Below are 13,505 nucleotides of genomic sequence, written 5' to 3'. Positions count from 1 at the left end.
ACTATGATTAAGTGGGTTTCTTACCAGGGATGCAGTGTAATAAATTTAATACACCACATGTACAGAATTAAAACTAAAACTCACATGATCATCTTGATAGATGCAGAAAAATATTTGATGAAATCCAGCTTCCTTTAGTGGTTAAAACCCTCAGCAAAATCAGCATACAAGGGACATACCTCTGTAATGTATAATATAATAAAATCCATCTATGACAAACCCACAGCAAACATAATATTGAACGGGGGAAAGTTGAAAACATTCCCTCTGAGAACTGATACAAGACAAGGATGTCCACTCTCACCACTTCTATTCAACATAGTCCTAGCGAGAGCCAACAGACAAGAGAAAGAAGTAAAGGGTATTCATATCGGTAAAGAGGAAGTCAAACTGTCACTGTTTCCTGATGATATGATTGTATACCTAGAAAACCCTAAAGACATCTCCAAAAAGCTCCCAGAACCAATAAAACTAATTCATCAAGTTTCATAAAACTAATTCATCAAAATTAACGTATGTAAATCAGTATCTCTGCTATACACCAACAGTGACCAAGCTGAGAACGAAATCAAGAACTCAATCTCTTTTACAATAGCTGCAAAAAAAAAAAAAAAAAAATACTTTGGAATATACCTAATCAAGGAGGTGAAAGACCTCCACAAGGAAAACTACAAAATATGGCTGAAATAAATCATGGACAACACAAGCAAATGAAAACACATCCCATGCTCATGGATGGGTAGAATCAATATTGTGAAAATGACCATACTGCCAAAAGCAGTCTACCAATCCCATGCAATTCCCATCAAAATACCACCATCATTCTTCACAGAACTAGAAAAAACATTCTAAAATTCATATGGAACCAAAATAAGCCTGCATAGCCAAAACAAGACTTACAAAAAGAACAAATCTGGAGGCATCACATTAACTGATTTCAAACTATACTATAAACCCATAGTCACCAAACAGCATGGCACTGATATAATAGTAGGCACACAGACCAATGGAACAGAATAGAAAACCCAGAAATAAACCCAAATACTTATAGCCAACTGATGTTTGATAAAGCAAGCAAAAACATAAAGTGGGGAAAGGACATCGTATTCAACAAATGATGCTGGAATAATTGGCAAGACACACGTAGAAGAATGAAACTAGATTTTTGTCACTCACCTTATACAAAAATCAACTCAAGAAAGATCAAGAACTTAAATCTAAGACCTGAAACAATAAAAATTATAGAAGGTAACATCGGAAAAATCCTTCTAGATATTGGCTTAGGCAGAGACTTCATGACCAAGAACCAAAAAGCAAGTACAACAAAAACAAAGATAAATAAGTGGGACTTACTTAAACTAAAAAGCTTCTGCACAGCAAAAGGAACAGTCAGCATAGTGAACAGACAACCCACAGAATGGGAGAAAATCTTCACAATCTATACATCCAAAAAAGAACTAATACCCAGAATCAACAAGGAACTCAAACAAATTAGCAAGAAAAACAAACAAACAGTTCATCAAAAAGTGAGCTAAGGACATGGATAAACAATTATCAAAAGAAGATATACAAACAGCCAAGAAACATATGAAGAAATGCTCAACATCACTAACGATCAGGGAAATGCAAATCAAAACCACAATAAAATACCACCTCACTCCTACAAGAATGGCCGTAATCAAAAAATTAAAAAATAATAGATGTTAGCATGGATGCGGTTAAAATGGAACACTTCTACACTGCTGTTGGGAATGTAAACTAGTACAACCATTATGGAAAACAATGTGGAGATCCCTTAAAGAACTAAAAGTAGAACTACCATTTGACCCAGCAATCCCCCCATGTCTATCCAGAGGAAAAGAAGTCATTACTTGCACACTCACGTTTATAGCGCACAATTCGCAATTGCAAAAATATGGAACCAGCCCAAATGCCCATCAGTCAACAAGTGGATAAAGAAATTGTGCTATATATACAATGGAATACTACTCAGTAATAAAATGAAGTGAATTAATGGCATTTGCAGCAACCTGGATGGAACTAGAGACTACTATTCTAAGTGAAGTAACTCAGGAATGAAAAACCAAATATCATGTGTTCTCACTGATATGTGGGAGCTAAACTATAAGGACGCAAATGCATAAGAATGATACAATGGGCTTTGGGGAAAGTGTGGGAGGGGGTGAGTGATAAAAGACTACAAATTGGGTTTAGTGTCTACTGCTCAGGTGATGAGTGCACCAAAATCTCACACATCACCACTAAAGAACTTATGCCACCAAATACCACCTGCTCCCCCAAAACCTATGGAAATAAAAAATTTAAAAAAAAAACAAAAGCATAATAAATGAATTTTTAAAAGAAATGCATTTCTATTTCCTGAAACATATCATGATTTTTAAAATAATTTTTAAAATATTTCTCCCTGTGATGGTCAGTTGTGTGTCAACCTGGCTAAACTACAGTCCCCAGTTATTCAATCAAACACTGATCTATGTGTTGCTATGAAGGTATTTTGTTTTAATTTTTGGTAGAGATAGGGTCTTGTTATGTTGCCCAGGCTGGTCTCCAACTCTTGGGTTCAAGCAATTCTGCCAACTTGGCCTCCCAAAATGTGATTATAGGCGTGAGTCACTGTACTGGGTCTTATGAAGGTATTCTGTAGAGGTGATTAAAATCCATAATCAACTGACTTTAGGTAACGGCAATTATCTTATATAGTCTGAATGGCCCTGATTCACTCAGCTGAAAGACCTAAAGAGAATAATAAAAGCTTCTCAGGAGAATGAAATATTCCTCCTGTGGACAAAAGTTTCAGCTGTCACTTATCCTGATGGCCTTCCCTAAGAATTTCAGACTTGTCCAGTCAGCTTCACAAGCCTGGAAGACAATTCCTTACAGTAAATCTCTTTATGTTTTCTACTGACACCGTTCATTGTCTGAACCTCGACTGATATACTCCACCACCCTCAATAAATTGTAAACCATGAGGGAGAGGTGTCTGTCTCCCTTTTTATGAATCCCAGTACCTAGCAACATGCCTGGCCCATAACAGGCACCCAGTGAACATCAACACAAACAAGGCTACTCTGTGATCATGATGTGGGCCAAGACAAAAGACAAAACAAAACAAAACAAATCACCATACAGCCATCTGAATAGATAGAACGTGACCATTGTCCAAGCCACAAAAATGACTAAACAGCCCCCTCTCCTGGCTGGTATGAGAGATAGCTGCTCCTTTACCAATTACAACTTCAACCTTGCTCTAGTTTGCTTTCTCTATGGATAATTTTATGAAGATCCCCAATAATATAAAATTATTCTCACTTTCTGAGAGTATTCCATCTAGAGCAAAGAGCAAAGCTGGAAGGAAGAAAGGAAGGAAGGAAGGAAGGAGGGAGGGAAGGGAAGGGAAGGGAAGCGGGAACAATCTGGTTGAAGAGGTAAAACATGCAACATAAAGGGTGGGCCTTGAGCCACAATAAATGCTATTGGAATTCAGCATAAGGAATAAGCACACCTGGCCATGGAGATCAGGGAAGATTTATAATATGACCTGGGGTTAAAGGATAGAGAGTGGGGGAACAAAAGTGTAGAGATTAGAAAGGACATATCTGGACACATCGTACAAAATAAATTAAACAAAGAATTCATGTGAGCAAGTGAGGGAAAACAAGTATGGAAGAATAGATCTTGACCAGATTTTGCACAATTAAATGCAGAATTTCATTCTTTCAGCCAGTTGTTTCTTGCTGTTTATCTATTTAACTATCTCTCTATCTCAAGATTCAAAATTTTTTTCTTCAAATGCATTTTACTTGGAGGCTAAAATCAAAGACGAAAACCAAGTGTTTTTATGGCTTTCCTCTGGCTAAAGTACAATGTGGAAGACAGGATTCAGTGTACTCAGCTCCTCACTCACTGAGCTTTAAAAAAATACCTGAGGCTCCATAAAGCTGAGTTTGAAATTCAATACCATATTAGTGTTAATTCATTCATGTATTTACTCCATCAATCAATCAATTAATTCACTATTTAGAGAACTCTAACATGCCACATTTTGGAGAAGCTCCAAGTAAGAAGAGAAGCTTTGTCTCCTGGTGGTGGGACCAGATTGAAAAGGGACAAGAACACTCCTGAGGTTGCAGGTCTTTCTGGACATGACTGAGGTCCAGCAGCAGCCTCCAGGTTCTATGAGGCTTATTCCAAAGACAATGAGTCCCTGACAGAGAGGCAGACTGTTGTGAACACTGTGGATGTATACTAGCCAGATTTTTCCTGACCTCATCTCTCCATGAACTTGTGCCACAACCCTGGGGAGATGAGTTAAAACCAAAGTGTTCCGTCATAAACATCTCGGTGAAACACTGGGGCAGCAGCAAAGCTGCTTTACAGTCCACACAGCAAACTGCTAAAGCAGTGCTAAAAGGGACTTGAGGTGGAATAGATTTTTTAAATGGAATATGAGAAAATGTTATCTATCCTAACAGGAAAAGGTGATGATCCCAGAGATAGAAGTACTTGTCACTTCACCCGCATCCTGTCTTGGATAAAGCAGGATGTTTGAGAAATCCAAAGAGTCCCAAGGAGAATTCAAAGTCTACTTGCCTGGGCCTTCTTGCAAGACTTTCCATTTTTCCCCAACCTCCTTATTTCCAATGGCCTAGGCTCTTTCCAGCCAATGATCTTCCCATTATCCAGCAGGGCTTCAGCTCAGAACACTCTCTAAAAGACATCTAGTCTCCTCTTTTCTTGGTGGTTAGTCTTCTCATATTCTGTCTTTATTCGTGGAATAGCCCATTCCTCACAAGGAACCAACAGATCTGTGCTCCCTGGCACTTTCAACTCTGAACTCCTGTCCTTTGTCCTGATCTCTTTGTAAACCCCCAGCCCAGGGCCAGTGTTAGGTTGTGCCTTCTCCACACCAGTGCTGCACAGCCTAGCCCAATCAGAATGCTGATCGCTACAGTTACTCCATCACCTCCAACTTTGGCTGCACCTCTGATGCTGCCCATCAGCCCTTTATGATTCTCTTCAGTGACTATTCTCCCCACAAAAAAAAAAAAAAAAAAAAAAAAAAATGCCAATGTCCGTCTCCATCTTTAAACACCTCATTCTCAGCAGACATCACCAGAAAGCAAAGTCATCAGGCATTAATTATTCAGGTCTTGGTGTTGCTACTGGGCTGATACTCAGAGCCAGGTCTCGGTGTTTTCCAGTTGAACACAACTTCACAGAACATCAACATAAACAAGGCTACTCTGTGATCATGGTGGAGATCAAGACCAAAAGCAAGACCACACTAGAGTCATGTCTGAACGGACAGAAGGTGAGCATTGTCCAAGCCACAAAAAGGACAAAACAACCCCCTCTTTTGGCTGATATGAGTGACAGCTGCTCCTTTACCAATTACATTAGCCTTGCTCTAGTCTGCTATCCCTATGCATAATTTATTAGGTACCCCATCGTGCAGAATTATCCTCACTTCCTGATAGCATCCAATATAGAGCAAAGAGAGAAGTCCCTAAACCTAACCTAACACAAGCTCACATCCTATAATAAATCATCTCTAAAATGCTCTGAGACATTCCATGGTTTCCCAGGGAGTGCATTTTCTCTGCAAGGCATCATCAACCAAATTCGTTCAACTATAGTCCTGTTCCTGTTGGTGTTCAGCTGGAGGATATTGACAAGAGTGATAAGAAAAAAATGATTGTTTTCATTGGGTTCCATACTAAGTAATTTACATGTGTTATCCATTTTATCCTTTGGTGATAGTGAGGATTTGTACCCATTGTAGCCATGGAAACACTAACACTGAATCAAATAAAAAGCCATCCAAGTCACAGATCCGGCATAAAGGATAGAGGGATTCAGGAGTCTGGCTCCTGAATGAAATAACGTATACAGTGGCCCATTTCCAAGACAAAGTGCCTTGAATCGGCTTAGTTCAGCAAACTACAGAAGAAACAGAGTATACTAGGCCTCTGCTTGGATAGCTGATGCCTGCTTGTCAGCCTTCCCCTCCCCCCACCAACTTAGTTGCCTTTGCCCAAACCAAAGAAGTTTAGTCTAAGATGAAAGTTTTACTAGCCTGCAAAATAGCTTGTTTTATCTGTTATCGGCCTGCCCGCTACTTAGGTCATAAATCAAATACTTGAAGAGCCCCTGAGCTAACTAGGATTGCAATGCATTGTGGGCTGCAACAAAATGCAGCAAGACGACCCTGAAAAAAAAAAAAAACACCTGAAGCCCCTACACAATAATAGGTGACATCCGGGAAGATTGTGACCCCATAGTACTCAGCCTATGAGGAACCAGGGGAGGGACCTGCACTCTAGGGGTTAAATTGCTTGTGGAAACTGCTGGGTGTGCCTGCCTATCAGACACCTGATCTTGCAAGATCCTCATTAAAAGTCTCCTGGCACCTGTGAGCTGATCCTAATCTTCATTTCTGGCCTCACCTCTGGATCTCTGAGTCCATCCTTTGGGTTTGGATGAGTGAGTGAGTTTGTCTCACACTCCGGAGCTCATGTTCTTAATGATTTTAGAAATAAAAACTAAGAAAATTTAGCAAGACCATTGTCTTCCTCACATCGTCTCCTCCAGTCTCAGAACAGAGGTTGTTTCTCCTTATAATGTCAGCCTCCCTGTCTGTCTGCTGTTTCACCCCTCCTCTTCCTCCTTAAGCAACTGACATCAGCAAATACCAATTTTCTTCTGATTCTTCATTTCTCTTTCCCCTAGGGCCATCTTCTCAGTCAGATGTAAGTCTCTTTCACTCTAAACACAAACCACAATTACCTCCAATGACCCACGGTTCCTTCACCTTTTCCATCTCCACCCCAAGTTCTGAAAACCCTAGTCTACATTTGCAAGAGGAGGATAATTAATAGGCATGCATGAATGGAATTCGGGAAGCCTATCTTTTCCAGTGTGGAGGGCAAGAGTCGGTGGGAGAAACTCAAAAAAGAGAACAAGAAAATAATGATATCTGGAGTAAATTCTAAAATATGAGGGGGTAAGATTGTCCAGTTGTGGGGATAGGAAAAGGAATTTTAGAGTAGTTAGGTAAAAGTAAAATCACAGAGAAAGGAAAGCATGGCACATTTTTGAGACCTAGTGAGCAGTCTATCTGCTGTATTAGTTTACTAGGGCTGTCATAACAAAATACCAGACTGTGTGGCTTAAACAACTTGTTTACTCACAGTTTTGGAGGCTAGAAGTCCAAGATCGAGGTGCTCCCAGGTTTGGTTTCTTCTGAGGTCTCTCTCCCTGGCTGGCAGATGGCACCTTCCCGCTGTGTCCTCACACGCTCTTTCCTCTGGCCATTTGCCTGCCTCGTGTTTCTTTCTTTTCTTATAAGAATGCCTGGCCGGGCGCGGTGGCTCAAGCCTGTAATCCCAGCACTTTGGGAGGCCGAGACGGGCGGATCACGAGGTCAGGAGATCGAGACATCCTGGCTAACATGGTGAAACCCCGTCTCTACTAAAAAATACAAAAAACTAGCCGGGCGAGGTGGCGGGCGCCTGTAGTCTCAGCTACTCAGGAGGCTGAGGCAGGAGAATGGCATAAACCCGGGAGGCAGAGCTTGCAGGGAGCTGAGATCCGGCCACAGCACTCCAGCCTGGGTGACAGAGCGAGACTCCGTCTCAAAAAAAAAAAAAAAGAATGCCAGTCATTGGATAAAGAAAATATGGCACATATACACCATGGAATACTATGCAGCCATAAAAAAGAATGAATTCATGTCCTTTGCAGAGACATGGACGAAGCTGGAAACCATCATTCTCAGCACAGTAATACAGGAACAGAAAACTAAACACTGCATGTTCTCGCTCATAAGTGGGAGTTGAACAATGAGAACACATGGACACAGGGAGGGGAACATCACACACCAGGGCCTGTCGGAGGGGGTGGGGGAAAGGGGAGGGAGAGCATTAGGACAAATACCTAATGCATGTGGGGCTTAAAACCTAGATGATGGGTTGATAGGTGCAGCAAACCACCATGGCACATGTATACCTATGTAACAAACCTGCATGTTCATCACATGTATCCCAGAACTTAAAGTAAAATAAATAAATAAATGCTTGAGGGAATGGATTTTAAAAAAAAAGAACACCAGTCATATTGCATTAGGAACCGCCCCATCCCCCGTGGTCTCATTTTAACTTAATTACCTCTTTAAAGGCCCTATCTTCTAATAATTACATTTTGAGGTATTGGGCGTTAGGACTTCAACAGATGAATTTTAGGAAGGACACAACTCAACCTATAACATCTGGGATATACAGGAGCAGGAAATATGCCGTCAGAAATGCAGATTAGGGTCAGCTCACAGGTGCCTGGGAATATAAGAATGGGAAACCTGAACTTCTTTAGATAGCGAGCTATATGAACACCTGAGAAGACATACTTCACTCATTTAACCTTCAAAATTGAAAGTTAAATCTGCTAACATGATTCATTTACAAATAAATTATCTTTGAATGTTATAATGTGTATTTTGCAGCAATCAACACTTCCCTCTAAAGAAACTCACTTTCAGATATATAGAGAGATATATATATTCACATTCTCCTATTTTTATCCTCTTCTTTCAAACCAAGCCTAAGAGGAAGATCTTATAGATAGCAAGAGATTATCTGATATGTACATATAGCCAATGCTACAAAAAGGTTTGGATTAATACTCGTTAAGTATTAGCTCAAATGCTTGGGAAAGCGGCTGACGCTATTCTAAATATAGACCACCTGCTTTCCCCAAGGGAGTCAGTAAAACCTGAGTGACTCAGAGGCATATTGGAGACAGAAGGGCTCTGCTGCAGCAGCAATGAATGGTCTTCAGAAAGGCAGAGGAGCTGCCCTTGCACTTTGCAGGAAGGGCAGTGCATGCAAGATCTTCCTTCCCATCACACAGACAGAACTGATTCCAGCCTCCAAGTGGCACATTCTCAATGGAGAAAGGGAAGGTCATTTTGTAGGTGAGAAAACTGAGTCACAAACAGAATTCTCAAGGTCTCAGAACCACAAAGTGGCGGAGCAGGATATTAAAACAGGCATTCTGATTCCAGAGTCCGTATTTTCAATCACCAAAATACTGCCACTCATGAGAAATGGGCTGTCATGGCAGCCACCCCTCCTCTCAAATAAAAACCATTATGACAACTTGATGTCAACAAAGCACCATTGACCTCCACTTATTCCAGGAAACGGCCACCACAGAAAACCTTCCATCCATAGCATTGAGCAATCCTTAAAGAAACTGCCAAATGTACCTGAAGACCAATTAGAAAGTCTCCCGACTTCCAAAGCTCCCTATCTTCACAGAACGCTTGCTAATGAGTGGCTGCCTCACATTTCCTCTTTTTACTCAATAAAATGGATTCCCCTCTGAACCTCTGATCTCCTGCTGAAACGCAAGTGACAGCAGATGGTTTCCCTATCTGGTCTCAGACTTACTTTCGTCTTTGACAACCAAACACAAATCAGTTTGACCCTTTAGGTTTATAATCATGTAAAAGTAATCAAATTCAAAGTACTTATAGTTATTAGACACTCAATCTACTGATAACACAGTAAACTTTATTAAAACAAAAATAATCCATGTCATACTCTGATCAGATGCTAACACTAAAAGACATAATTGAGTGTTGAATTCCCTGGACCACACTGTCTTGTTTTTCTAAGACCACCAGAGCCAGCACAAAAGAACCAGCAAGTAGGCAAAGGTCAGGCGCAAAACTGCACGTTTATTTTGGTAACCTAAGGTGTGCGGGAGAAGTCTGTCGGCCTCCGGCAAAGGAGGCCGGCAGAGTCTCCCCGCGGTGGGGCTCTCGGACAGACTTCCCACAGTCCCGACATCCCGACAGGAGTGGGGCTGCAAGAAGGCCGCGTGGCTCAATGGCGGAGAGCGGCTTTTCTAGGAGTGGGAGGGCAATAGGTGGGGCATGGGCGTGTCAGGGGCGTTCCGCAGGTGCGACCAGGTAAATCTTGGTCTCTTCAGATTGACGTCACCTGGCGCATGCCCAGTTGGTCTGCACCCTCCCTGGGCGCTGGCTGCATTTTCGCGCGGGCTGGAAGAGTTGGTGGTGAAGAAGAACCCGGAAGTGCACCGTCTTGCCTCCCTTGGTCCAAACACACACGTGGTAATCATGACTCTGAATCAATCCAGCTTTATAGCAACTTTTCCCCTTTGCAAATATCTAAACCTCTAAGTAGGTTAAGAAGCCTCCTCCATTCTGCACAGCAATGGAAATCATTGTTCATGAGGAGGAAGATGTAAATATCATTAAGAGCAATTGACAAATCTTGAAATCCTCCTCCCAGTACTTGAGACGATAAAGTATTTTTATAAGAAAAATCAGAGGGAATTCATCAAATACTTAAAAAATAATATTAAGGGTAAAATATTTCCCAGGGTGTTCTCATACTTTAATTTGAACAGCAGTCCTGAAAAATAAATGATCATAATATGGCTTTCAACAGAGGGGCCTGCGAAGAAAAATGGAACTATCACTTACTCACCTTATTGGTCTATGTCCTCACAAATAGAATAGAAGATGTCTCTACAGTGCATCAGGATTAAGAAGATATGTCATTTGCCCCAATCTGCCAGTGTGGTCCTAAGTTTATACGACAATCTGAGCATTGTTATGTATTCACCCATAAACCTGATCTGTCAGGGACACAATACAAAGCCTACTCTATATTCTTCAAGTGTAGCTGCAAGAAAAGAAGCAAGTGCTTACTTATCTGCTGAAAGATGAACACTGCCACCTGCTGAGATAAGAGAACTAACAAAAGTGTGCAAAGTTATGCACTTCTAAAACAGCGACATTTTCTAGTTTTCATTAGTGAGAGCAGTAAAACGTATTCGCTTCGTTGTTAAGTGAAATACATGAACATCTGGCCTGTTGTGGTGATTACTTAAGATCCTATAGTCCCAAGAAAATAGTAGCAAAAGCAACTTTTTTCAAAGCAATCCATCCAACATTTCCCAAAAGGTAAGACGAAGAGCAACCTTCACCTTCATGGTATTTACAGCTGCCATAGAGCCTTTCTGGACTTCCTATTGTTTGCATGCCCACAAGTACCCATACACTCATTTTTAAGCTTCTAAGTAATAAAACCTGAAACTACAAAGCACAGGAGAAAAATTCGGACTAGAGAGAAACTGATGGTTTTGCTCTGATGTGCAGCATCCACAACTGTATCACTTCCCCTTCATATGCTGAATCGATGTTCATCCTAGGAATTTCTTATACAGACCAGGGTGTTCCAGAGGAAAGGCAAGGAGAAGGGGGGGGGGGGGCAGGTAGTAAAAAGGGTTAAAAGACTCAAAGTTATACCAACTCCTAAACGTGTGTTGTCAGCTTAAATCAAGGCTCTAATAATTCCTACTTTGTTCCTATTATTAAATGAACTAGTTAATGCAAAAGTCTTGTAAAATATAAAATATACAGATATTTGGAATGTTTTCTGTTTCTATTAGAAAGAAGTAGCCTGATAGGGCAGGAGGAAGCTAGAACAATTGGCTAGAGGATTGTTTCAGTATCTAGTGCCAGGGTGATAATGAGATTCTAGATTCTAGATTAAAATGGAATAAGACTGGATAACTAGGATTTTTTAATTGAGGGAAATCTTTATGATTTGGCAGATAGAGAAAATAAAGGAAAAAAGGGAATGACAAGTCTATTGTTAGCAGAAATAGCATTGCTGAGATGATACAGAAAATGGAAGGAATAGGGAGGGGAGTAAGTAATTCTCTTTTAGCTTGATGAGATTAAAATAGATGGAAAGATGCTTAAGCTAATAAAGCTGTGTCCTCAATCTTGCAAGCAGGAAGGTTACTCAGGAGGACAGAAGCCAACATGCTAACGATAGAAAAATGGAAAGTCACCAAACTCTGGGTCCTTGAGTCCTCGTGCCATTGCATAGCCACCTTTGGGACTAACCTTGGTTTAATCATGGTATTAATCGTGGTATTTAATCATGGCAAGTATTCTGTTGCTTGCAACCAAAGCATTTCTAACCAAGACAACAGCAAATTTGAATTCAGCAAAATATGAAGTAATCTTGGTAAGATAACAGTTTTTTTTTTTTTTTAACTTCATATTTTACTTCTTTGGAAACTTAAAAAAATAAGTTGTTTTAGAGTAACACTAGCAGTGAAAATATAGAAGATAAATTTACTTGTAATTTAAAGATGATTGATGTGTTTTTAAATGGCAATGTGAAACACACATGTATAAAAAGCATTGTTTAGTTCAAAAGTGCATTTATTTTAATTTTAAAATGGAAATTATGCTAAATCATGAGCTAATATATTTTTATATCTGAGCTGTTAGAAACTATTTCTTTTTATAAGAATAATCCTCTTTCATAGACTCATAAGAAATCTAAACATATGAAGAAGATGGATTAGATAATAATGGTCTATATTGATGATTTCTTTACTTCTCAGTTCCTCCGTTCAATACAGAACTTTTAAAAGGATAATACTCTAAAGAACCTTAAATTTTATTTCTAATTAATAAGAAATTGATCTAGATAATTCTCCTTACAATACCTAAAACACATTAAAGTCAGTTATATCTCAAGTATGATTTCTGAGGAAGTAATACCGTGTTCTTTCTGGAGAAATGTGTTTAAATAAGATGACTAAGGTTTTGTTCATAAAAATAATAGTAAATGTTGGCCAGTACAGGGGCTCACACCTGTAATCCTAGCAGTTTGGGAGGCTAAGGTGGGCAGATTGCTTGAGCCCAGGAGTTTGAGACCATCCTGGGCAACATTGGAAGCCCTCATCTCCACAAAAAGTAACAAAAAATTAGCCGGCTGTGGGGGCATGTGCCTATAGTCCCAGCTATTTGGGAGGCTGAGGTGGGAGGATTGCTTAAGCTCTGGGGGCAGATGATTACTATGTTTATTACGTGCCAGGTATTCCTTTTTTTTTTTTTTTTTTGGAAATAGGGTCTCACTTTGTTGCCCAGGCTGGTCTCAAACTCGTGGGCTCAAGTGATCCTCCTGCCTCAGCCTCCCACAATGCTGGGATTGCAGGTGTGAGCCACCGCACCCAGCCTGCGCCAGGTATTCCTAATCCTAAAGAAGAGAACTATTGTTATCACTTTTTAAGTAACGAAACTGAGACACAGTAAGGAAACTGAGACACAGCAAGTAAACTGGTCAGGTAACTTGCCTAATGATTAAGAGATGGAATCAGAATCCACAAGCAGGCAATCTGACTTCCAGACCCCACACATACCGCACTACAACTCTTCAATGCCTTTTCCTGCAAATGAAAATAAAGTGGGCATATTATCACTTTTCTTATGACTATAAGTAATCAAACACTTATTTTAAGTAGGTTGGAATATCTGAAAATCATAATAAATATTAAGAAAGACTTCCTCAACATATAAAAACTAGCGAAATAAGCCATTTTCTGGCCAAGGCCTTCCTCCACCTAAATTGGTCTATGGGACATTGGATCTCCAC

This window comes from Piliocolobus tephrosceles, chromosome 11 (assembly GCF_002776525.5).
Source record: "Piliocolobus tephrosceles isolate RC106 chromosome 11, ASM277652v3, whole genome shotgun sequence".
Lineage (NCBI taxonomy): Eukaryota > Metazoa > Chordata > Mammalia > Primates > Cercopithecidae > Piliocolobus > Piliocolobus tephrosceles.
Note: the sequence above shows the minus strand (reverse complement) of the source record.